The sequence below is a fragment of the Ambystoma mexicanum genome, chromosome 3p (assembly GCF_040938575.1).
Source record: "Ambystoma mexicanum isolate Mex_15411 chromosome 3p, UKY_AmexF1_1, whole genome shotgun sequence".
Classification (NCBI taxonomy): domain Eukaryota; kingdom Metazoa; phylum Chordata; class Amphibia; order Caudata; family Ambystomatidae; genus Ambystoma; species Ambystoma mexicanum.
The window spans coordinates 1,114,791,354-1,114,818,790 of NC_090925.1; the positions used below are offsets into that span (position 1 = coordinate 1,114,791,354).

Sequence of the window (27,437 nt, forward strand, 5' to 3'; positions counted from 1 at the left end):
AAAGCATCTACTAACTTGCTCCAAGTCACAAAATGACTTCTGGTCTGCGGGAGACCAGGGATGAGCAGTGGCTAAACTGCCTACTCAGACCCACACTACTAGTAAACCAGCAGTGATCCCAATCAGAAAGGTGAAACAGGTCCAGCCCGAAAGTTATGCCTCCTTCACCTCTTTTAATTAAGGTTCTATAAAAAATATAGGAACTTTAATAATCAAACAATAAAATGCCACCAACCCACTCTTGTAAAAGAAAATCTGAGAATGCAGAACTTGATGGGAGGGGACACTCTGGGAGGACACGCAGGGCTGTTCAGGCAACACTTAAGGCATTTTAAAAATATAATACCTTTGACTAAAATATGGAGTCTATATGAAATGCATCCTGAGTGCACAAGTGGACATTAGACTCCAAGCCTCAGTAAAAGCTCATTTTCTGAACACTGTTATGTTAGGTACATTTCTTGAGCACACGGCCACCTAGGGGTATCTTGGCGCTAGAGAGATGGGCAGTATTCAAACAGGGAGCCAAAAGGGGAAATATGCAAAACCTAGAAGAGCACTGTTTTGAGCACATTTCTAAAAGTCAGATGGTTCAATAGTTTCCTTAATTAGGGTGGAAACTCATCCCAAAGATTGGCAGCCACAATGGAGAAAGCATGGCTGTCCACCCTTGTGCGTCGAAACCTAGGTACAACAAGTAGATCAGCAGAAAAGGATCTCAAGAGGCACTTGGGATGATAGCGTGTGAATTTAGCTTGAAGAAATTCAGCGCCTGGACATGGAGAGACCGATGAACTATGCACAGAGCTTTGAATCTAATGCGCTGGCTAACAGGTAGCCAGTGCAGTGATCGTAGAACTGGAGATATATGGGCTCCATAAGGGGTACCAGTTGCCATCCGGGCTGCCAGATTGTGCAGACGTTGTAGTTGCTGCGTGAGACCCTTGGGCTGGGCCAAGTACAGCGAGTTACAATAATCTAAGCGGTATAAGACCAGAGCTGCAACTACCCAGAGGAGAAGAGGCTCAGGGATCAAAGGGAGCACCTTCTTCAGAACCTTCAGTTAGTAGTGGCCTGCTTGGCAGACAGCTGCGACTTGGTAAGCCATTGACAGAGAAACTGAGAGAATTACCCCTACATTTTTCACTTTACTAACCGGGGTGCGGAGGGGACCAAGAGAGGAAGGCCAGTAAGAGGAAACCCAAAGTGACGGATCCGGAGGGCACCCGACCACCAGGACCTCTGTCTTGTCTCCGTTCAGTTTGAGCCAATTTTGGGGCATCCACTCACCGATGGCAGCCAGGCAACCGAGTAAGCACGACGACATCGTCGGCGTATGAGTAGCACTTTAGGCCGCCGGAGCGGATGAGACACACCAGGGCCCAAATATAGATGTTAAACAAAATCGCAGACAAAGATGAGCCCTGTGGGAAAACGGCAAGTGAGGTGGCAGGGAGTAGATAGAAAAGGTGGCATAGAGATAGTCTGCGTAAGATCTGCCTGGAATGAGGTAAACCAGGCTAGTACCTGACCAGATATTCCTATCTGGGCAAGGCGAGACAACAGGATGGGGTGGTCGACCGTGTCGAAAGCCGCTGATAGGTCTAATAGGATCAGAGCAGCTACCCCACTTAAGTCAACTAGTCTGGACATGTTATCCTGGACAGAGACTAGCACACTCTCAGTGCCACTGAGAGTGCCACTGTGTACATTGGTGGAAAGATAGCTTGTTTTGTGTTCAGGCAGAGTTTGTTATGGATTCCACAAGAAGCCAAAGGCAAGGTTTGTCGCCTCTCATGAGAAACCGGGGATTGTTTACAGGTCAGTGGAATTCAGTGGCTGCACCGGCCGAGTAGCTGTGGAATTGTACTGACAGTAGACCTCTCTGGAAAAATACCAGGCTGTACTTGATTACATTAGAGGGAAAGACATCAGACAGGGAGAGAAAAATTGAGGCACTTAGACTTCTACTGGACTAAAACAAGTACGCGTATTTCTGCCAGTCCGCGTGGTATGTGGCTCTTTGCCAACCTGGGGTTTCCAGTGAAGCACTTGGCAAAGATGATGGGGTTGATAAATACAGCTAACAGGGATGTATTCATTATTGCTTTAATCCTGTATTTTGATTCTGTAACATGTATTAAAGAGACTAAAGAGGCCAGATAAGCACCTGTTTTATAATCTAAATGGAGTGTTAGTTAATTCTTGTGTTCCAAGAAGCAAATTGCCTTCCAGCCTTTTTTAAGTGCAGGAGGGAACCTCATAAGTGAAAAATATATTTGAATTACTGAATGTTGGGAGGGCAAAACACAAGGGTTCCTGCAATTGTTAATGTTCAAGATTATGTTCTTGTATATGTGCTGCGAGGGTGGGAAAACATGTTATGGCTCTTTTCTAGCACCCTAAATCACATGGGGTTCGAGTGTGGATCACCATGAACCCTGCGGCCATGCATGGGCAAAATGTCCAGCTCCAACGGTTCCGGCGTCCCGAGGATTGGAGGGTGACTGGCCTGGTGGGAAGATGGAAGCCCCCGGGCTGGGCCCGGAAATTAAGAGGGCAGTGTGCTTGTTCGGCGGCTCCAATTGGTGACCTGAGTCGGAGCCACATCCAGTGCGCCCTGTGGGCTGTGTCCGCCACCACCCTCCCCAGAGACGCTACTTGTCACGACCCTCGCCCAAAACCCCCTCTGGCAAACCCATTGCCCAGGTGGAGTCAGGACTCGGGCCTCTAGAGCCTGGCATCCTTTTCCAAAACCCTCTTGGGGCCACTCCTAGCGCCTATGGCGCCATGCTCATACACCATGAGAAACATGTGCTTGGGAACTACTTATTGTGTTGTCAGCCAACATGGAGGCATCCACATAGCTTGGTTCCCAGGAACCAAGCTATGCGGTCTAGTGTTTTGGGTGTGGCAGCCTAGGGACTATTTTACCTGGACTACTTTGTTGGGGCTATTTAAACCACACACGACCAAGACAACACGCTTCACGTTACTTTGCAGCTTGCAGCGTGACGCTCACCGTGTCCAGCTATTCCCTCGAACCTCGGAGAAGCAGAACCTGCAAGGAGACAAAAGGAACATAATTAGCAGCAGCATCTTACCTGCAGTCTTCATCTTTAACCACTCGCAGCTACTGAGAACAGCTTCCTCGAATCTGCACGCCTCCCGGACAGAACGACCTGAAAGAGGAAGATAGAGGCAACATTAAAGAAAGCAGTAGAGACATTTGTAAATTACGAACTGCTCAAAAGGCTTACCTGGCTGGTCGCCTCACGGCTGGCACCACTCCGGACATTCCACTCGCGCTGAAGAACAACGCGACCTACAAGGGAGGAAAACACAGGTTAGCAAAGGCAAGACTTCGCAGCGCTGCGCATAGCGCTTACTTACAGCATCATAGCGCTCTTAATGCGCCATCATTTACCAGCGGGGCTCAACCAAACCAGTTCGCCGCGCTGAAGCTCTGCATGCCTAAGGGAGAAAAAAGAAACATTTTAAACACAGAAAGGCATGCAGGATAGCAACAAAACTAAAGAACAGCAATAAGACCTGCCTGAACAATATCAAACGGGCTGCCGCCAGTGAAGTAACTGGACCGCACACGCCCATGAAAGACAACGCGCCCCTGCAAAGAAGTCAGGAGAGGGCCCCAGAGGGGCAGAAATCATACGGGGGTGGAGGGAGGATACTTACCCCGGTCGGTCAGTCTTGAACACAGTCCTCTTGTATTTTCTTGGCAAATTAATCCAGGTAGAGCATTTTTCTCTCGCTTTTGCCATATGTAGATATTTAGCAATTATGTATTAGCACCACACAACCCGGGCGCCAGACCCCTGATTTATAGTTTTTGCTCTTCTCTTTTCCATCATCTTTATACCTTATGTAGGATATCACCAAGACGAGACTGTGACTTTACCTGAGAGTTCTCACTCTTCACATAGACGTCTGGTCCTGTCGCCTGATTTCCCTCCCTGTGTGGCCCACACCCGAACCTCTGGGATCTCAAACACCGGCAGGTAAGCCGACCACCGGTGCCGAGAGTTTCTAAATATTTTTATTTGTACAGCGCCCTAAGTATTAGGGGCCACCACCTCTCTATATCCACCCTTCTGACTCGATATCCATATACTTCCCACAGGGTCCCCAACTAGGAGCCCTGATGAAGGCGGACCTATCGTAATAGAATAACCGCCGAAACGTGACGAAGACAGGGATTCAAACCATATATACATATCCCTGATCGCTTGGAGCTTACATTCCGGTTCCAACCATCAAATCTCACGTTGGCAAGGATAAAAAAGATATCTTGTATCAAAGACCCTGCAGCATTAATTGCTTGAAACTAACAATTGCAAAAAGGGACTATCATTGAACAATACCTAGAAATTGGGCCATGATACTCGTTTATTTACTGAACCAGTATCACATGTATGTCCTATTTGCACTCTTCTTTATGATTTAATCATTATAATGTAAAGAAATGAATATTAATCAAATGTTCTTTGTGTTTTTTGTTTTTTATTGTGTCAAAACACTTATGCACATTGTAATCTCTTTCTACAAAAAAACGTTGCTTCCTAAATGTATTATGTGGATGTATTTGTATTTTGTTCTATTTTTTGGTTGAGATTATAACTTTGTTGACTTCCGATTATGTGTTCTGGTTTTCTTTACATATATGTTTTTGATGTCCTCGGAGGTAGAAAGTGAATGTCTTGCACTTTTTCCTTAATTATATGAGTTACCTTTTATTTTATTTCTCAAACACTGGAAGCACCACCGTAATGTTTGTCCTTTGAAACACACAGCTACTTTATTATTTGGGTGGTTATATAAGAACAGCGGTAGATTCATACTTTAGGATTTCCACAATTTGGAAACCTCTCAGAGATATTAATTCATTATTTGAAACAAAAAGAAAAAAAGAAATAATATGAAAATAATTATTAGCAAGGGTACATTTTTCTGTTTAGATGCTCTTGTATTTTCAGGCAGAACCTTCCCCGCAGACCACATCTGGGCAAAGCTGGGAAGCATACCAGCGAGTAACCCGGCTGGGTGGCGTCCCTGTGGATACCAGGTGAGTGTAACAGAACGCAAAGCCTACCATAACAAATCCACCTGGGCGCCATGGAAACATCAGAAATGGACCAATTGGCCCAATTACTAGGAGAGCTTCGTGCTGAGGTTCATTCTGCCCGACAAGAGACTAATGCCCTCCGGAGAGACCTAATAGTGACCAAAGAACACACTGAAGAGATTAGCAGGCAATACTTGCAATCACAGGCAGGACAGACGCCTCTACCTAGAAGCAATCCAAAACCCCGCCATATCATCCACTCCGGTACAGATCACGTTACCTGGAATAGTTCCCTTGGCACCACCAGAAAGGTTCTCAAGCGACCCACGGAAGTATGCGGCATTCATCAATCAGTGTCGCCTTCATTTTCTTTGTAGGCCTGGAGCATTTCCAAACAACCAAGCTCGAGTAGCTTTTGTCTTAACATACCTGAGTGGTAGCGCAGCAGATTGGTCGGTGCCGTTGGTAACCCATGACGATCCTCTATTACATGACTTTGGGGGGTTCCAGAGAGAAATGGAAAAACTTTTTGCTCGCCATACCCAGGAACAAGCAGTAGACAATGAACGCATGTCCCTCCGACAGGGGAATCAGGACTTGTTAACGTACATTGCTACCTTCAACAGACTGGTTGCCGAAGCTAGGTGGCCAGAAAACAAAAGAACCAAGTTATTCCATCGAGGCTTACAAGGCAAATTAAAGGACGTCTTAGCCCAGGTGGTTCATCCACCCAGAGACTGTGCCGAATTCATAAATCTGGTCGTGCAGTTAGACCACCGGTTGCAGGACCGAAAAGCAGACTGGTCTAAGACGGACCCTCGGACCATGTATCCTCAACCAAGGGAAAACACACCCCGTGTACCTGAAAATGCTGTAGAACCCATGCAGATTGGAGGGATACGGCCTCCATTAACAAAACAAGAGCGGGACAAAAGAAGACAACAACAACTTTGTTTGTATTGTGGGAAACCAGGACATTTCCTGAAGGACTGTCCAGTAAAACCCCCAAGAAGAACAGTCGGGGCCACAGAGAAGGATGAAGCTAAGGAATCGGAAAACTACCAAGCTCGACAAACGTAGAGGTCATTTTGTCGAGTGGGAAGAAAGAGTTGCTGACCTCGCACTTTGCAATACCAGTGATCTTAATTAATCACCAACAGTCGTCAAGAATGCATGCCGTTGAAGCATACATCGATAGCAGAGCAGTTGGAAATTATATTGATCAAGAACTGGCAGCAGAGATGGGGCTTCCTTTGTGTTCTAAGCCAACTATGGACAAGATAACCACCGTGGATGGGACAGAAATCGCTTCCGGACCAGTAACCCAGTGCACAGCCAGGGTAACCTTGCTGTGCCAGGACGGACATCGGGAGTCTATTTCATTTGATCTCATCAGGGCACCTCCGTTCAGGCTAATACTAGGGATGCCATGGTTGGTTGCTCACAACCCTTTGATAGACTGGCGGGCATGAAAATGAACCTTCTCTGGTGACTGCTCCCCAGCCTGCTATTACCAAGAAGAGAAACCCGACGTCTGTATCCCCATGACTCCCGGAGCGACAGTATCAACCCTGGGAGCAACTAATACCTTGCCAAGTGAATACCATGATTTCCAGGATGTTTTCCGAAAGGATCAAGCTAATACATTGCCGCCGCACAGGCCCTATGACTGTGGTGCCTATGGCGCCAGGCTCATACACCATGAGAAACATGTGCTTGGGAACTACTTATTGTGTTGTCAGCCAACATGGAGGCATCCACATAGCTTGGTTCCCAGGAACCAAGCTATGCGGTCTAGTGTTTTGGGTTGTGGCAGCCTAGGGACTACTTTACCTGGACTACTTTGTTGTGGCTATTTAAACCACTCCCGAGCAAGAAAACACGCTTTGCGTTACTTTGCAGCTTGCAGCGAGATGCTCACCGTGTCCAGCTATTCCCTCGAACCTCGGAGATGCAGAACCTGCAAAGAGACAAAAGGAACATCATTAGCAGAAGCATCTTATCTGTACTCTTCATCTTTAACCACTTGCAGCTACTAAGAACAGCTTCCTCGAATATGCACGCCTCCCGGACAGAACGATCTGAAAGAGGAAGATAGAGGCAACATTAAAGAAAGCAGTAGAGACATTTGTAAATTACCAACTGCTCAAAAGGCTTACCTGGCTGGTCGCCTCACGGCTAGCACCACTCGGGACATTCCACTCGCACTGAAGAACACCGCGACCTACAAGGGAGGAAAACACAGGTTAGCAAAGGCAAGACTTCGCAGTGCTGTGCATAGCGCTTACTTACCGCATCATAGCGCTCTTAATGCGCCATCATTTACCAGCGGGGCTCAACCAAGCCAGTTCGCCGCGCTGAAGCTCTGCATGCCTAAGGGAGAAAAAAGAGACATTTTAAACAAAGAAAGGTATGCAGGATAGCAACAAAACTAAAGAACAGCAATAAGACCTACCTGAACAATATCAAACGGCCGGTGTCAGTGAAGTAACTGGACCGCACACACCCATGAAAGACAACGCGCCCCTGCAAAGAAGGCAGGACGGAGAGCATGCCTAACTCTACCACAAGGTCAGGAGAGGGCCCCAGAGGGGCAGAAATCATACGGGGGTGGAGGGAGGATACTTACCCCGGTCAGTCAGTCTTGAACACAGTCCTCCTGTATTTTTAGGCAGAACCTTCCCCGCAGACCACATCTGGGCAAAGCTGCGAAGCATGCCAGCGAGTAACCCGGCTGGGTGGCGTCCCTGTGGATACCAGGTGAGCGTAACACTACTGCTCTGGAGGTGCAATGGAGATGAGAGCTGGAGGGCGCAGAACCGACGCAGCACTGGTCCTGGAGGGAAGACCGGAGCCGGCAGCGAGCCTAAAATCGCAGGCACGGAACTCCGCGATAGAGTGAGCGGTGCCACTGTCAGTCTGCGCTCCCTGTCTTAAGCCGGCCCAGCCCGTGGACGTTGCTAGAACTGGGCCCCTGGTCGTGGCTCCTTGTCCCTCTTCCTTGCTGTGCCTGCGGGGCGGGGTGGCGCGGTGGGGCCTGTGGACTTACCGGTGGTGCCTCCTCATGCAGCTCCCAGGCTCCTTTCCGGCATTGTACAGCATTCGGGGGCTATGACACTACAGGAAGGCACCTGCTGTATCAGCATAACACCAAGGTCCACTGCTCCTCCTGCGCTATGACAGCACCTTGACTATACTTGCCTGTGCTACCGGAATTCACAGCTTCTTTTGTGCTTTAGCAGCATTTTGAACCTGCGCCACGTGAGGCCCAGCAGGGTATATGTGATATACATATAACAGGCTGTTGCTTTGGGTTGTTCCTTCTTCTAAAGCCCAGATTGATGGAAAAGCAAACACTGGTCTGAGGCTTGCTGGGGCTGCTGCTGGAGTAATTGATTCAGACTGCCTCATGCTGCACCCCTGTTGGGCACACCATACTATAGCAAATGCATAGAGGGGTCACCCCTGGGCTGACTAGCCTCCCGAATGCCACACCCTCTGTGCTGCCTCTCTCGATGCACCGTCTCATGTCTGCTAACTGCTGAATGAGGTACTGGCCCGGCACTTCGAGTCAGGGGATGTGCTTGCACTTGGGTCCGATTGCCTTCTGGAGCGGCCTGTATTCTACTTTGCATCTCTCAAGGACTCTGTCGACTGGACATAGTGCTTTCTTGGTGAGAACCACCCTATACACACACTCCTGGCCCCTGGGAGTGGAGCCGGTGCAGCGCAGGTGGGTCTGTCCGCCTGCTGACGCCTAGGTCCGGCATGGCTAAAACTCCTAAAACGGTGAAGCAGGGGATATCTCCACAATGCTACAATCCACAGACAAGAGCAAGTGCTCTGACGTGGTGACTGCCCAGGTGCATGGGGTCGGCCCTCTCCCAGCCATGCTTACTCAGATGTCTACCAAGTCTGATCTGTAGGAGCCGTCAGCTGAAATTTTGCGGAGACCGAGAACAGAGTATCCGAGGTGGAGGATACCCTCTGTAAGCAGTCCTATGAGGTGGGTGTGTGCCCCAATCGTCTGGAGGCCTTGGAAAAGCGCTATGAGGCCCTGGAGGACAAGCAGGAAGATGGGGAAAAGCAGTCCTGCATAAATAATATCAGGATCAGAGTCATCTCCTCAGCGGTGCGAGATGAAGATCTATCCAGCTTTGTGGCTGATCCCTTCCGTTCCATTCTTGAACTGCCTGAGCACCCGGAGATTAAACTTGACAGGAGCCACAGGACCAAAACTCGTGCCATGTCAATCCAGGATAGGCCTGCTGATATAACGTTCCGGGTTCACTTCTTCAACCTCAAGGAACGAATAATGGCTGCAGCCAGACCCTTGCCCTTCATCTCCTTTCGCAACATGTCACTCTCCCTGTATCAAGACTTGGCTTCGATGACTGTAGCAAAGCGAAAGGCACTGCGCCCGTTGACTGAGTCGTTACGTGCAAGGGAGGTGTCATATAGATGGGGCTTTCTTACAGCACTGTACTTCGCACATAGGGGTCGATGCTGGGTGGTCAGAAAACTGAGGGCGGCAGAGGACTTCCTGAGCCCGGAGGGCTTGGTGAAGGAGGATCGACGGGTGAGCAGGATTCAAGTCAGGGGGTTGATCCAGCGGTGCCCTCACAGGGATGGCACAAGGTGGTCAGGGGGAGGCAGGTGAAGGGGCCAAGCAAGAAGACTTGAATCAATTGGGACCTGAAGTCTTAAATCATTTGCCTTTCTGTAGTCTCCTTTAGGGCAGCATCAGTTGGGGCGTACTTGGGCTTGTGTTGCGATGGTAGGGGGTGGGGTGGATGTTGACTTGCAGGTGTTAAGATTGGAGGGAAAGTCTCTTGGGGTTATGGCTTTTCCGCCCTCCAGTCGGGCTCCTGACAAAGTTTCCTGATGGCTGGAAAGTGCTCAAGTTTGAGCAGGTTTGGGGTTTGGGGGTTGATAAAGGGGGATGGGGAGTTAAATTATAAATGTTTGCCGGATCAGAGATTTACTCATTGGAACTAATGCCTGGACAGCCCCGCTTCGGTGATGGAGGAAGTGTGTCTCGTTCCTTGTGGAAATGTTACCAGATATGGCGATTGTGGTGGAGGGGGATGACTTGATGGTGATGGGGACATGGAACGTGCAGGGATTGAATTCCCCAGTGAAAAGGAAATCGGTATTGGGCAAATTGCGTGATGTGTCTCTCTCCATTGTGTTCCTGCGTGAGACCCACCTGCTTGTGCAGGATGAGAAACGCATGAAAAATAGACCATTCCCATGCAAGTTCTTCACCTCTGGAGGTGAGAAAAAATGTGGGATGGCCATACTGGTTGGTGAGCAGATCCTGATCTCAAAAATCAAGGTCCAGGAGTGTTATGTGTGTGTTAAGGGCCTGTTGTGGAAAATGTCCTGCTCAGGGTGCTTTCGTTTGCTGAGGGACAGATCATCTTGGGTGAGAATTTCAATCTGGTACCTAACCCCCTAGTTGACAAGATCCTGCCCCCTACCAAGTTAGACTTTAAACATTCCACAGCTTTTGGCATGTTCCTCCGTGAATTGGGAGTTGTTGATACATGGAGATTAGCTCACAGGGAAGACAGGGATTTCTCTTTCTACTCACATGTTTATGTAAGCTTCTCTAGGCTGGATCTTATTCTCGTTCCTAGTGCACTATACCCGTGCGTTCGCGGGCTGGAAATAGGTACACACACCCTGTCCAACCTTGCACCAGTGTCTGTATCCTTGGCAGTGCTGGACAGGCCTGAGAGACCAAGGCGCCCAATGAGGTTATACGACCCGGTGCTTAGAGACCCTGTGGTGACTAGTGAATTGAGGGTGGTCATCTCCAATCATTTTGAGGAAAATGAAAATGTTTGCCCTTCGAAGGGAATTATATGGGATGCCGTGAAGGCTGTTGTTAGGGGAGAACTCATTAGTAAGACAGCGGCTTACACCAGGGCGAGGCAGCTGGTCAGACTGGGTTTAGAAGCGGAGGTGGCTCAAGCTGAACTGGCACACAAGAGATTGGGGTCTCGTAAGGCGCTTTGCAAACTCAGGGTGGCACAGAAAGAACTAGAGGCACATTTGGCTGACAGGACAGGCGAGGCAATGCTAAAAACCAAACAGGTCTACCACGCTAATGGGAATCAAGCCAACTGCCTCCTGGTGGTCAAACTGCGTAAACTCCAAAACCGTAACTCTGTGTTAGCCTTGCGTGATGAGCAGGGGGTGGTGCAGTGGGGGGCGACTGATAAAATGGGGATCCTGGACTCTCACTTTAGGGAGTTATTCAGGAGTGAGCTTCCATTGACGAGGCTCAAGACCAATTTCTGAGAGACACGCACCTCCCCAGTCTATCTGTTGAGGACCGGGAAAACTTGGAGATACCAATCACGTCGGGGGGAGGTGGAATGGGCAATCAAGTCCCTGAAGAATAAGGCTCTGGGTCCCGATGGTTTCATGGCTCCCTTTTATAAATTTCACAAGCTCCTGGTTCCCCCCTGGTGGGCGTATTTAACTCCTTTCTGTCTTCTGTCTTCTGTCTTCTGGAGGGTTTGCTCCTTCCATGGGAATCTCTATGACTATCCTGATCCCCAAACCGGGCAAGGATTTGCTATGTTGCGACTCATATTGCCCCATTACTCTCACTAACATAGACTTAAACTTTTTTAACAAAATCTTGGCCCATCACGGTCTTTATCGTGGGCCGCAGCGCACATGACTATGTGCGGCGAGTCCTCAGCTTATTGGAAGTGGGGAGACGATTGGACATAGACCTAGGCATCATTGCGCTAGAAGCCCATAAGGCCTTTGACATGGTGGACTGGAGTTGTCTCTGTGGGGTCTTGGAGCGGTTAGGGTTTGGGCTGGGTTTTACCAGCTGGGTAATGGCGATCTATCAATACCCATCCACTTGCCTTAGGGTTAACGGGACTCTGTCGTCCAGACTGTCAATAACTAGGGGCACAAGGCAGGGCTGTCCGCTATCCCCATTGATTTTTGCCTTGTTTATGCAGCCGCTTGCCAGCCAACAGTGGACTAATGGGGCGATTGAGGGAGTCAGGGTTGGGGAGACGATCCACAAGGTACCCTTTATGCAGATGATATTTTGCTTACCCTGAGTAACACCTACTCATCATTAGCTGAGCTGTTGCAGGAGCTGGATAGGTTTGGCCTGGTCTCTGGGTTCAAGGTAAACTATACTTAATAACATGGGCTGGATGTGTCCTTGTGGCCCCAAGAGAGGAGTGTGATCGGGGCTCTTGCTCCAATATCATGGACCTGGGGGCTTGCATGCCCAGTAAGACATCTGGGGGTCTACAGGGCTAATTTCCCAGCGCTTTTCCAGGAACTCGGTGAAGACTTGCTCAGGTGCGGATGCCAGGAGATATCTTGGTTTAGTTGCTTTACTGCGGTCACAATAAACTTGATTCCGCACCAGCTTTACTTATGCTCGGCATTGCTGGTGGGAATCCCTGACTCGGACCGCCGCACACTCCAGGGCAGACCTTCAAATTTATCTGGGGGGAATAAACACGCCAGAATATCTAGGAGGGTACTGCTGGGGTCAGTGGGGGTGGGTGGGCTGGGGTTTACCCAATGTCTTCCGCTATAATCTGGGCATGCAGCTATCCCATGTTTTTACCTGGGGGGGGCCCGCCAACCAAAATGGAAGCTAATCGAGCAGGCCCAGTCAGCGGTGGATCTAGCGCAGCTGCCCTACGTTGACAAAAGATATTTGGGGTTTTTCTCTACTTTTAGCGACAACCAAGTGGACTTTATTACATGGGGAGGGCTCTCCGCAGATGGGGAGTATCAATGGGGCTGGGCCCCCTCACACCGGTATGGGACAACCCGAGCTTTCAACCCGGCCATGATCGGGTGGGATTTGGGAAGTGGGTAGCGGGGGGCTTGTTGTACATTCACTAGCTCTATAAAGAAAACCGCCCAATGACGTTTGACGAATGTAAATGTGCCCTTACCCTGCCAAAGGCAGAGTGGTTTCTCTATGTGCAGCTGCAGAACTGGGCTTCTCACCCACTCACAAAGAATGGGGCTAACAGAGCACTGTCTGCGCTTGAACTACCATTACAAGTGGTTCTATCACGGGGTCAGATCTCAAAACTGTATACATTTCTAGACACAAGGGACCCGGTTTTGCGTTTGCCGTGCATGGCTAAGTGGGAAGCTGACCTAGGTGGGCCTATTGAGGATGAGGTGTAGCTGAAGATATGGGGGAGGATGATTAAGATCTCCAGATGTGTCACGGACAAGGAATGTTCCTATACATTTTGCTACAGGTGGTATCTCACCCCCGAAAGGCTACACCACATTATTGAAGATTATCCCGCTACTTGTTTGCAGGGTTGTGATGCTGTTGGCTCTTATTTCCATATGGTGTGGTAATGTTCTAAAGTGGGTCTCTTCTGTAAGGAGGTGCTATCCAAAATAAAGGACATTACAGGGCTGCCACTCCATTGGGACCCACGGGGGGTCATTTTGGGTGATGCAGGTTATGGACTGGTACCCCTGAATGGGCCAATGGCCATACTAATTGGTCATTTTCTCCTGGCTGCAAAACTGACCATAGCTCGGAACTGGAAGTCTGTTGATGGCCCCGTGGTCCAGATGTGGTGGGTCAAGTTTTGGGACACTTTGGTTGCTGACAAAATCAGAGCACTGTGCAAACGACGATGCAAAGCATGTCGCAGTCTGCACCCCATTAATTGAATATGCAGAAACATACCCTGCGATTGTGGTTACGCCCCCTTATTGCAGCACTTTTCATCACTATAAAGCAGTTTGGTCCTGGGGAGCCGAATACGCTGAGATGGGATGCTGAGGGTGCGGGAGAAGCAGGGTCTTGTTTCATGTCATACTCTAACTTGCCTCACATGCTCCTCTGTCACCAGAATGGCCTGGATTGTGCCTGTCATATATGTTCACAATATGCTGTTTGAAAATAAAAGTTTTTGGAAAAAAAAAAAGATAGTGTTGGGGTAGTCAGGAAAGGTCTCCACAATGAAGACTGGTTTTTGTTGTGCGTGCCATATTTGTGATTGAGGGTGCTGCAAATTGGGCACGATGTTGCAATTTCATATGTATTCAGTATAGTTAAATGTGAATGGGATATGTAACTTAGTGTTACTTTTTGTTTAAACTGATACAGATTAGCTTGTGCGTGCATAGAAAGACAAATGTTAAAACTGCCAAATGAAATATAAACGTGATTCAGACATAATGTTCTCTGGAGTGCCCAGAAGCCGGCAATGAGGAGTTTTTATAATGTGCATGCGAAAAAGAGGGCCTATCCTGCAAGAATCCACTATAAAAGAAAGATGGTATTTATTAAAACACACATGCACACTGAGAAAACATGTCGATTTATAAATCTACATAGTGGGCTTTTTATAAACAGATTAAAACACAGCAGTTAGGGTTGACTTTCAGAAACGGGTTCTGCAGAGTTTCAAAGGCAAGAAGATGGGTGAATAAGTAACTACGACCTTAGCGATGGTCAATTCAGCTGAAGGAGCCGGCCATAGTATTTATGGTCTGATAAGTATCACAGAAAGAAGTAATTTCTTGAATGCAGGGGAGTTTGACAGAGGGTTTTCGCGTATTTGTTTTGACCAGCAGTAAAACGCGAGGTAAATCAAGGCTAAAGTAATTGCGACCCAGGAGTTTCAATTGCACTCTCAAGATGTGCCGTATGCGGTGAAATAGCAGTTATTTAGATTGCAATGTTCCAATGAAGGCGGGGAACTGGGGGATGAGATAGTTACTGCTATGCTAGTTCATAGAAGAACTGGTTTACTCAGCCTTCTTCATATCGCTTAAAGTATGTATGCAAACCATGTGCAATTAAGAGTTAAGGTTAAAAGGGCTTAGACTAGGTATTACTAGTAATGAATTATGTTTGCACACAAATGTTTAACTGCCCGATGATGTCATGACCTACCACGGACAAATCCTAAAAGGAGGTGTGTTTTACATATGTGCTGAAGCTGGTAGTTAAGATAACGGCTACCAATGAGAGTGTAGGAATTGGAGAAAGATGGGATTTCTTTGAAGAGGGTTTATCCAATAACATGTGGGGGGTGGATTGTAATAAAGTATCTGGGAGTGTTTTAACTGTTGCAGAAATGTATAAAATGTATCAACCTATATGGTTTGTTGAGACTTGAGTTAGTTTGGTTCCACAGCACCATCTAACTGCTCCTCGGACAATTGTACTATAAACTTGCTTTACATACAAAACATGCACTCATTCCTCAGGTGGTGGGCCCACTTTGTTTGAGGTAATTAGGCGTCCGCCGCCACAAAATTGGTGTCCACGAAGGGACCCCAGCCTTTCCGAGACGTTGGGGGTCTTCTGCCCACACCACTCAGCTGCGGCACCTCACTACGGGGACCATTCTTCCGTGTACGGTGAAAAAGAGGTCTGCAGATACCATATTGGTTAAAATTCCGTCTGCTCCCCAGAGGCATGGTACCGTGGCCCAGCTGTGCAGAACGACTTGATGGAGCACCACATCAGAGCACTTCGGATCACATGAGTGTACTTTTGGAGGTAAAGCAAGGAGGACAAAAGGGTTGTTTCTTTTTGATTCAAGGGGTTTTGGTAGGGTAGAATTGGAATACAGGGATATGGAATTAGTCGAGGTTGCAGGGATAGAAAGAGTCAGTGCTTTGAAGGAGTGAGTGAACTGTTTTACATTGTAAGTCACTTGTATATATTTTTTACCTAGTTTGTTATTTTAGAGGTGTGAGGTGGTATTTTACCCAGCACAGCCATTATGAGGTTTGTCTTGATACCCTTTAGTTTGCTTGTCTGGTTGGCTGGAGCCCTGACACCTAGAGGTGAGGTGGCATCTTATGGTAGGTCCAACCACAGACACCTTTTTGAAGTAAAAAACCATTGGCATTCTTCATTCTGCATTGGATGTGCGGGCGCAGCCCTCGTTCGATTTTTTGGGATAGTCGAAGTAGTGAAAGGGAAACTTTCTGTAGTCAGAAAAAGACGGTTTTGTAGTAGAGAAGGCTGCACTAGTAATGAAGAGAGCGAGAGCAGCAGTGCTGTAGTGAAATGCATTGCGCTCCTCCTATGCTTGAGTGGGGGAGATATCTCTGAGATATTGGCCAGCAAGTGTTTTTGATACAATGATGTCTTTTGTGTAAGAGTGAGAAGTAGAATTAAAGCAAGTAGATGAACGGTGGAGTTGCGGTATAAACAAGTATGGTGAGTGAGTGTGGGGGATGATTAAGCAACTGGATAGGGGTAAAAAGGGGGGGTTCTTTAAATGGACATTTTTTGTGCTGCGGGTTCGGCTTGGTATTGTTTTTGTGACATTATCTTGGATAAATTGGGGTGGAGTATGGCGACTCCATTGAATCCTTATTGTCAGGTACTTCACAGCTATAAGGCAAAAATTCTAAACTACCATAAGGAATGGTGGCGGGAAGCTAAGGGTAAAATTATCAATTCTTGGCCTATTGAAGGAACCTATGATATAAGGATATTGGAAAACTTGCATGCTTTCTTGACTACACGGCACAAGGGCTCGAAACTAGAGAAGCAGTTAAATATCTTAGAGCTATGGAGGAGATATGAAAAGGGCAGGAAGGCCCATAGTGTTTAAGTCTCAGAGGAGGGGCCAAAAAAGGAGGGTGCAGGAATTCTTTCTGCACTGCCTCCATATGGGCCGCTATCGTTTATCGCCCGCACAGGAGTACAAAGACACTGAGTGCGTACCTCCATTTCCCCCAGCCACCACTCCAGTGGTTGCGAGAAGGACACAGGTGATTCCTCCATCGGCTGCCATGCTTATTAAGCGGGATCTCGAGGAAAGTAGAAGGTAACTCCTTCAATGGTTAGAGCTGCTGAGAGGTTGTGAACGGAGAGCGGAAAGGGAATAACTCCCCCGACTGCTAGGTAAGCAGATAAAGGATGGAAGAGCAAGCAAGAGTGAGGCCGGTGGCTAGAAGAGCTGATGAACGATTGAGAATGAGGGAGGAGGAGATTAGGCCTTTTCCTGCTCGGATAGAGGATAGGCTGCAGATAGCTGGTTGGGTAACTGAAACCCAGTGTGCCGTTGTCCGCTATATTTGGTCTCTCTTTGATAATGCCTATGGTTTGTGGGTTTACTGCTTTCCTGAAGGTCAGGTGTTCGTTGAGAAGTTTGAAAATTCTGATACACCCTATTTCATTTTCCTTTTTTTTAAATTCAGTTTTATTGATTTTTTATACACAGAACAATTCTCTCGAGGAGCAGCGAGAGATAAACATATGTGTTTACATGCAATTCTAGATTACAGCACTATTTCAAATGATTCAATAAACAATGTTTAACATCAATTTAACAGTCTCATTCCTTTGTTTCCAACAAATTGCAATATACAGTATAGATTCCTGCTCTGTTTTCCTCGTTTCCCATCCCTCCCTCCCACCCTCTCTCCCCTTCAGGGCTGGGTTCGTGTTGCTTAGAAATGGAGTGGTCATGTGCATTTTTCGCTTCCTTGTGTGTCCGTGGTTTCTTTTCTTAATATGATCGGGGTCTCCTTTGTTGGAGGGTACCTTCTTGCGATCCTATGGTATCGTTTGGAGTGTATGGGGGACATTGTCACTTGATAATGGGGGTGTTCGCATGAGGGGGGGCGTAGGTGGTGATTCTCTTTTACGCATCACATTCGCTCAGTGTGTAATCCCTGGTGTGTATTTGTTTACGAAGTCCATCCACGGGATGTCAGCTTGTGTTGCTTTCCCATGTAGGGAGGATGTTATTTTTTCCATGGTGCATATGTTCATTGCCACATTAACCCATTCTTTCTCAGTCGGAGTTGTGGCTGACTTCCATTTCATGGTTAGGAAGGCCCGAGCGGCTAGCAGAAGATGTGGAGCCAGCCCCTGGACTTTTCTTCATTCATCCTCACATTACTCAAAGCCAAACAGGATAAGGTGGGGTTCTGCGGTTCTCTGAATTCGGTCTAGGTCCCTGATCCACCCCAAGACCTCGTCCCAATAGATCTTAATTCGAGGGCATGCCCACCACATGTGCCAATAGTCTGCAGTTTGTCCACATTCACACCAACACAGGGGGCTAGCTGTCTGAAACATTTTGGAAAGTTTATATGGGTCATATTGCCAGCGGTGTAAGAGCTTAATGGCGTGCACCTTATATTGGCATGATAAGGAAGTTTGGGATGTCGCCCTGCATATTTTGTTCCATGTTTCTTGATTGACCTCTGTACCCAGATTGTGCTCCCATTTAATTCTGAGATTTTCCGTAGTCCCCCTACCTGATTTTATCAGTGTTTGGTACATGGCAGATATCAGGCCTTTCATATCAGTTCTAGAGTCGAGCAGCTTTTCAAAAGGGGTGAGTTCTCTACTTAGTTTGCTTTTCCATTCTGGTTTTGTTAGGACTCCCTTAATCTGTATAAAGTGGAATACGGACAGGGCCTCAATTCCCAAGTGCTCTGTAAGTTCTGGGAGTGTGATAAAGGATTCACTTTGAAGGAGTTGACCTACTCTTTCCAGTCCCGCTTCGTACCAAGGCTGGAATCTCTCCACATTGGGGATATGATCATTAATTCCCGGGGACCATAAATGGCTCAGTGGTGACGGCCATGTGGTAACTTTCTTAATTTCCGTCCCCTCCCTCCATATTTCCCACATTGTCTCAAAGATAGGATGTGCCCTCGTTTTGTTTAGTACTCTCCTTCATGGTGACCATAGCCACTCTGAGACTGTGGCTGCGTATAGATAATCATTATCCATTGTGATCCACTGCGGTTATTTCTGATTGCGTAGGTGAGGAATGAGGACCCGCAGTTGGGCTGCCTCGTAGTACCTTTTAAGGTCTGGGAGACCCACCCAATGTCATAGGCAATTCTGGCCTTCTTCCCCTGCCAGAGAAATTTTAAAATCGCTTTCTTAACCTCTAGGAAATAGTGTTGTGGTATCTTGACGGGGAGCATTTGGAAGGGGTACAAGAACCTTGGGAGGCAAACCATTTTTATCGCCTTAAGGCGTCCTAACCAGGATATTGTCAGTTTGTTCCATCTAGCCAGATCTGCGTGAATTTTTTTGAGGAGTTTCGGGAAATTGGCTTCATATAGAGTTCCTATTTGTTTTGTAATTTGTATTCCCAAATATTGTAATTTATCATGTTCAATTGTTAAGTTAAGGGATGAATATGTGGTTTCATTTGCTGTTGTGGATCCTTGAAGAGGGAACAGGATTGATTTAGATCTATTAACTTTGAATCCGGATAACTGACCGTATTCTTCAAGGAGGGAAATGGCTCTGGGGATGGACTTTGAGGGGTGATCACGTGTAAGAGTATGTCATTGGAATAAAGTGCCACCTTGTACTCGATCTGGCCTAAGTGCATACCCTGCACGTGTGCATCTTCTCTCATCCTCTGTGCCAGTGGTTCTAGCGACAGGGCAAAGAGAATTGCCGATAGAGGGCAACCCTGTCTGGTGCCTCGTTTCAATTCAAACCACTTCGAGTATTCCCCGTTTACGAACACCGAGGCTTTGGGTGCCGTATAAACTGCGCAAATGCCTCTCCTAAACTTGGGACTTATTCCAATCTTGCGCAAGACACTCATCAGAAAGTCCCATTCTACCCTATCAAAGGCCTTCTCTGCATTGATGGAAAGCAGAGCGGGGTCATCATTCATAGATTGGGAGGCATGGATCAGGTGAAGGTCTTGCGCATGGTGTCGGCTCCTTGCCGTCCGAGTATAAAACCTACTTGGTCAGGGTGGATGAGGTGGGGCATTAGTGATTCAAGTCTTGCGGCAAGGGCTCTTGTGTACATTTTTGCATCTACGTTTTGGGATTACCGTTATGAGGGCTTTAACGAATGAGTCCGCAGGTTTTCCCGTTTCCAGGATCTCATTGAACAAATCGACCAGAAAGGGGATGAGCTGGGTACTAAAGGATTTGTAGAATCCAGCCGTGTAGCCGTCTTCTCCTGGAGACTTACCTAGGGTTAGCCTTTTTATCGCATTCTATATCTCTTCCCCAGTTATTGGAGTTTCTAATTTAGTCGGTTCAGTATGCAATACCTTGGGCATGTTGATGTTCGCTAGGTAGGCCTCGATACTAGGCATATCTGGTTCTGTTTCCGGGGTGTACAAGGTCTCATAATAGTTTGCGAAGGCTTCAGGGATGGAGCGTTCACATGCCTCAGTACCAGGCCCTCCGTCTATTATCTCTTGCACCCTGCGGTCCGCTCGCTGTTCCCTTAGCCTAGCAGCTAGAAGTGCGTCCGCTTTGTCCCCCTTCTCATAGAATTTTTGCTTAAGTAATTGGAGTTTACGTACAATTTGATCATGCTCTAGGAGGCGAAGCTCCTCTCTCTTGTCCTTTGCCTCACGAATCTTGGTGATGTCTAGTGTGTCCCCTTCTCTGGCCTCCCCATCTAATTGCAGATTTCCTTCCGAAGTCTGCTTTCAATCAGGGCTCTCTCCCCTTTTTTTCCGGGCCCCCTCTCTAATTAGAATTCCTTCTCCAGGTGTCCTTTCCCGCCTCCCAGACAACTTGTTTGGAGCCCTCCCCAGTATCATTGATTTTTAAATATTCCGTAAGTTCCGTTTCCAACTCGGTCCTAAAGACGGGGTCCTTCAATAGAGATTCATTACATCTCCATTTCCCGCCCCTGGTCGGGAAGTGTTCCCATGTATGTCCGCAATCACCATATCGTGGTCGGACCATGCGATTGGGGAGATCTCCGTGTGTGTTGTGGTGTCATAAAGGTCTTTTGAGTGGTAGATGTAATCAATGCGAGTAAAGGTGTTGTGTGGGGTTGAGAAAAAGGTGTAGCCTCTCTCATCGGGGTGCATTCGTCTACATAAATCATTCATTCCATACACATCCATCATATCCGTGAAATTTGTGTGCTCTTCTCCAGCTCTGTTTCGTATGTCGATCAAGAGCGGGGTCTGCCCATATGTTAAAATCTCCACCCTAAGATGACATGCCCAGTGGATTCTAACATAAGTTTGGGGATTGTTCTAGATAGAAATCTGGCTTGACTGACATTGGGGGAGTAAATCGTAGCGATTGTAGTATCCACATTTCCAATGGATCCTGTCACTAGTAAGGCTCTACCTTCAGTATCTGACCACGTTTTAGCGATCTGGAAATCTAGTCCCTTCTTGATGAGGATTCTCACTCCTTTTCTCAGCGGGCCAGAGCCCCAGAGTTCTATCCCGCTCCGTTTCTCCAATACCGCCCTCTCATCCCCCTTCATATATTTAGTCTCTTGCAGGAGCAGAATGTCAATATTCGATCTGCGGAATTCTCTGGACACAAGCGATCTCTTGGTCGGCGAGTTAAGTCCCTTGACATTGAGCGTACCCACCCTTATTGAGGCCCCGGTGTGGGGTTTAGCGGTCGCCATAATTATAGGGACTCAGGTTATATATAGCATCTGGCCGCGTCCACCAAGACAACATTTTCTCAATTAGCCACATTACTTTTCTGATTACTTCATATTCTGCACTGACCCTTTTCTTATCGTTTTCCCATGCCTCTGTTTCCCTCCCCCCTCCCAGCTCCCTTCCCCCAATTTGGTGGCGTCCGATCGAGCCCAGTTAAAAGCACTGGCCCAGTATCGAACCACCAGTGGAGACCGTTGCTTTTTTGGTCTTTTTGTCAGAATAAAATCATTATAACGATTGAGCCCCCACTAACCTCCTAATGGAATTACCATCTCTTCTGAAGTCAGACGCTTATCTCTGAGGCATTCCAACTGATGGTGTTCTGTCCCTTTGAGATCAAGAGACATTCTAGTCAAGTGTATCTTGCTCTTTGGATGTTATTTGCCCCCGTCAGGAGAGATGTTGCCTCTACGATATTTCCTTGAGCCTTTCACCTTTCTTCTCCTTGGGCCTTGAATCCACCATTCTCTTTCGTTCTTCATTGATCCATCCAGATCCTCCTCTTGTCCTTGTACGCCCAATAGATCTGATATGCATGCTTTGATTTCTTTCTCCGAGCTCAGCCTGATCTTTGTGCCTACGTGCTCAAAAGAGAGAGAAGGGGTATCCCCACCTATAGCGCGTATCTCTTTCCTTGAGCCATTTTGTGAGTGGTGCGCACATTCTTCTGAGGGCCAGAGTCAGGGCAGAAAGGTTCTGGTATATTGTAATTTGTGCTCCTCCTAGGGTAATGGCACCCCCATTCCTCGCTTTTCCCAGCACCCTGGTCTTGTCCTGATATCGGTGGAACCGGGCAAGGACTGACCTTGGGCCTCCAGGAGGGCCCCCGGCTTTATGGATATGTTCTGTTTTGGGTTTGTCGATATCTTCATCTGCTGCTAGCAGTTTGATGATGTCATGGAGTTTGCTTTTAAGATTCTCCTCCGTTTTTCCTTCTTGTTCCGGAATTCCGAAGAAGCGCAGGTTATTTCTTCTCTCCCGGTTTTCCAAATCATCCATTTTAAGTCTGAATTCTTCTTCCCTCTGCTCCAAGTCCGTTATTCTGTGGGCTAGATGTGTTTCTAATGTGTCTATAGAGGCTTGATTGTTTTCAACTCCTTCCAGTCTGTCCTCCATGTTATCTAGGCGTTGTGTGAGTTTGTCAATTTTCCCTCCTATGTTCGCCCCCATGCTTTTGATTTCTGTGAGTAGGGCAGCAATATCACCTTTCGTGGCTGCAGTTTCCACATTCGCGCCTGACATGGAAGCCATCATGTGAACAGGGGTGCAGTGATTTTTAGGGGCGTATGCGTAAATAGCGAGCTTCTATTGCGGGTTCATGCACCTTATCTGCTCCTCTTGATGCTGTCTTCAAGGCTCTGAGTGATGAGGGTGCAGTGTTTGGTGTCGTACAATAGGAGGGGATTGAGTTTCCAACGAGCGCTGGGCCCGATGATCTTTACTGCTGCCTTTTACCACTCAACCTGTGATGCGGCTCCAGGTATCATGGTTCGGTATGGCTTGGTTGTTGGGCTCTGGGGAGGGTGTTGTGCTACAGGAGCTAGTGTTCAGGTTGCTCACGTTTCTCACTTTTCTTATGGAGGGAGGTGTTGTCGGGGGTGGCAGGGGCAGACTCGAGCGAAGGGTCTATGATCACCCACTTCAGGATAGTTCAGTATCAGTTTGGTACTAGACTGTGGTGTGGGTACCGGTCGTTCGGTGAGGTTGGCCTCCTTTTCTTGGAGACTTTATTTAGTTGCTTGGGAGCGCTGTCTTAATGGGGTCGGGGTTGGAGGCCTCTTAGTTCATATGGGATGAGCTGGATTGGGAGACATTGAGGGTCGTTTGTTTTGAGAACTCCTGTAGCGCTATCCAGTGTTAGATTGTAGGTCGGGGTTGATCAGCAGATGAAGCTGTATATTCTGGGGGTTGATACCATCAAAAGAGGGTCTGGACTGTTTTATTGTGGCGCAGGCCCAAAAAAAAAAGAAAAAACTCACATATTGAACCACAGCCCAGTTTCATTCAAACTTGTCTGTTTCACCGATGTACGTCTGTACCATATATGAGTCCTGACCCTAGAGCTGGATCTCAGCAGTGTTATCTTTATTGCAAGTTTGGTAGTATCTTTCAATGGGAAGGCGCACTTGTCACCTGGGCGCCGTAGTTCGAGGATATCAGTTTGCTCCCCACCTTGTCAATGAGTCTCCGGCTGGTGTTGCAGTGTGTTTCCTCGCGTGGGAGGCCTGTTGTGTGGAGGGCGCTAGCAGTTGATTGTAGCCGGCTCGGGCTCGGCTCTGGGCCCAAGGTGGGCGCCCTCCGGGTACAACGCCCGGCCTCAGGACCGGGCCGGCGGTGTCCCAGTGGGTCTTCCAAGTCTGGTGAGGGCTCTCCGTTCCACCGCCAAGAGGTGCGGCCGCTCCAGGCTGGGCCTCCGCCACAGCCCTGTCACTACTGCTGGGTTCGCTGGCTCGAGCAGGGGCGCGCTGCGGCTCCTCACCTGGCTGCAGTGTCAGCTCTGCCAAATTCAGAGGCCTGGGGAGTCTCTCCTAGTGCTGTTGGGGAGTATGCGTCCTCGATCTCCCTGGTTCGTAGAACTCACGGGCCTCCGGGGCCAATGTTCGCGGGTACTTCCAAGAGTATTACGCGCGCCGAGGCGCAGCGTATTTGTAGATTGGGAGCCCGTCAGGAGTTGGGCTCGAGTCATCAGTGCAGTGTGGGAGAGATTGTTGAGAGTCGGAGTGTTGGGGCTTTTTCCCAAAGAGTCGCGGCGCGGCGCGGGGGAAGGCTTCCAATGTGTCCCCTCACATCTCCCGCGACGTCAGCGTCGGACCCGGCTGGCCGCCCCAAAACTTTTTCGCCATTTTCTCGGGCGTATGTTGTCCGTTTTTCCTCGAAATTTTTCCCAGGTGGGTAGGGGGGGTTCATGCAGCGTCGGACTGTTTTTCCTCGTACTTGGGGGGTCTAAAAGCGGGGGCTCATTCCGTTTTTCAGACCGCTTGGCAAGAGCTCACACGGAAGAGGTCTGCATCCGTGCGCCACCTGGTGGCCAACCCCCGTATTTCATTTTCAAATAACAGTTGCGCTCAATGTGTATGTCATTGCTAGACCTCTGGGTTTTGTTGGTCTGTAGATGGGTTTTTTTTCTTGCAGGAATTCTGCTCTTTGGCAACTGTGGAGACAGACAGATCAGACAGCTAATACACATTGCCCTGTCATAGCTGAGCCATGCACAGGGAGCTGACACTTCGATGATGTCAAATTGCTGTATAATTGTGTAACCTTAGCCACCATGTGACAACCAGGCTTGGCTTATTTTAAGGAAGATTGTGCCACCTGGCCAACTAAGGTACACAATTATTATGATTTGAATAAAAGGTGCTTAAGATTACATTGCCACCTCTGCCTGCTGCCACTTTGTTTTGCAGCAGCTGTTTGCAATCCATATGTGCCCTTTAAGCCTACCCGTTCCACTGCAGAGCTGGTGCTGCCAGGAGACTATCTCAGCAGCAAAAGCACCCGTTTGCACTATCATTTTGGCATGATACATTTATGAAAGGGGGTGTTTGTGTAAGGGGTGTCTTGATTAGTGCCTTAAAAATTGTTTCGCTTGTAAGAAATTGCCTTTAATAAATATTTTTCTATTAGCAGACCTCCCTTTCAGAAACAGAATCATCTGCATCACTTTAATCAAAATCTTAAACGCCGAGACTATCGTACCCTCACCAGATCACATTCTGTTATGCTCCAGTGCAAATCGTTATAAATCAGGCCCATCCTGCATGTCCAAAAATACTGTCACTGAAAACGATGTGCTGGCTAGCCTCCAGAGATATTGGAAAGTCCCATGGCCGGTGTGACTAGTTCATACAGTCCTGTTTTATTTTATTTTCATTCTTTTATTTTCAAAATTGCATTTTCCATAACAAAGTCACCTCTTCAAGTCCCACAATCTAAAGAAAAACCTCAGGACTAGATGAACTACCCGGGTCTGACCTGGGACAGCTTAATATCAATACTGCATGTCAGGGTAAAACAGGAGCTAAGAGAGCACTGTTTGTACTACTCGCGGCGCTGTAAGCAGGAGGACATGAATATAACGCCTTCATTATTTCCCTTTCCTGCTTTTCAGTGGCCCTGAAACGGGAAATGCGCAATAGGTTTCTTGAAGGCTGACCAGTCTGTGAGCGACCAGCTAAACACTATTGTCTGCATTCATGAATTGTTCATTTTTTAATGGCAGGGACATCATTACTCTGCTTTATATATCAATACATTACAACACGTTTGACGTTTCTTACTGGCATTGTATAATATATAAACAATAAAAATGACATAATACATAAAACCTACCTCAATTGGGAGGTCCCGCAGTGGAGGCTGCCGCTTCAACAGACTAGTCTGAAGAATTTAAGTATTGCAGAAGGGCGTGGTTTCGGTGTTTGTTTTGGCTGATGTAATTATGGGAAACTTGCCTTCGTGACGTCAGACTAGGAAGAGTGCCAGGGGTGTGACGACGAGCAGTTCTTCTTACAAGCACCAACACAGGGCGTGTCGAAGAGCAGCGGCTCTTCTTTCTTAAAGCGGCAGTATGACAAGGCTGTAATGTGTTCAATGATTTACAAGATCGACTAGGTTTAATATTACGTTTATCATTATCAGTCACTTGCCTGGCGTAGTTCCAGCTTGCTTTAAAACAAAAAATTGTGATCGATGTGATGTATATATGAGGGAAAAAACGCTCATGCTTGATGTCACATAATAAGACCGTTGTGACTCTGCAGCTAGAAGGTCTAGTTTCGTGTGCCACACTGCCCTTCAGCATTCGCCACTAACTTCCTTTCCACACCTACCCCGTGCCTCCCTAGAGACGTTATAGCGCTCTCTGAGCTTGTGTGGCTAAGTAGTGATCGCTATATCACCTGCCTTTGCAGGCAATGAAGAGTGGGGAAGCCAATCATAGTCTATGGTGCATATAGTTCAAATTCTTTGTACTTGCTTGCCATTCTGTTTTTCTTGTGGCATTCTTGTGGCATCGCCTCTGCGTTCTAGTGTTCCATGTTCCTTCTCTCTCCAGTGTCCTCTTGGTTGTTGTTCTTTCCCTGGTTGCAGTCTGTCCAAACAGTGTGGGTTTCTGAAGATGAAGTCTGTGATGTCCTGGGCCAAGTCACTGCGTTTAGAGCGCTGCGTTTAGAGCGGGTGTGGGAATAATCGTAGCGACGTTGCACTCCGGCACAGAGGACGGCAGTCGTGAGCGAACAACCAAGCTGGCTGGAGTCTCATTATGCGTGTTGTGCCTGCAGGGGGCACAATAAGGAGGACAGACACACCGAAGTGGAAAGCATGTCTTCTTTATTTCTATGTACATACGATTCTGATTTACTAAACCTTCCCGCCCCCTTGCGTGCTACGTCACGTGATGCGTCTCACGTGACGTGGTGTTGGTCTCTTAAGGAGACACGAACACTCTAACATCACCCCGGATGAAATGTCCTTACCACAATCTCAACATTCATCAACCAGGCGTGCTGGTTTCTTCACGGCTCGTTGGGGCCGGCTACTGGTGCCTTCTCCTGGGTCTTTGTCAGGCCTCTCTGTTCTCTTTGTTCCTGGACGAGGGGAGAATCTTGGAGGCGTCCATAGTGTGTTTCGAGGATCTATTGAAATAGGTTCAGGATCTGGCGGCTGAAGTCTCTCATTTTCTGTGGCTGTTGTAAGCTAGAATTTTGAGCTGTTCCGAGTTATTTCTCGTTCTTCATTTTCAGCAGTAACCATTGTTCCTTTGATCGCCGTGACTTGTAGTGACTGCGGGGCGAATCTTGAGTCAGTCTTCTTGACTGTTGGCTGTTGCACCAGCACCTCATCTCCTACCTGAAAGTCCTTCAGGCGTGCTCCTCGCCTTTCATCTGTTTGAATGCGGGCTCGTTCCTTCCTCTCCGCGT

General features: G+C 47.8%; 1 protein-coding gene across 5 annotated transcripts in view; it reads right to left on the reverse strand.

The window, feature by feature from the left end:
• Window positions 1-25,998, reverse strand: part of LOC138581277 (E3 ubiquitin-protein ligase RNF14-like) — a 385,887-nt gene extending 359,889 nt beyond the window's left edge. For 2 of the 5 annotated variants that reach the window (XR_011304491.1, XR_011304492.1), the window contains exon 1: window positions 25,849-25,998. The gene's annotated coding sequence lies outside the window, so the exon portion shown is untranslated. The remainder of the gene's footprint in view (window positions 1-25,848) is intronic. The other 3 variants (XR_011304490.1, XM_069652479.1, XM_069652480.1) reach the window with 2 other exon arrangements.
• Window positions 25,999-27,437: the final 1,439 nt, after the last annotated feature.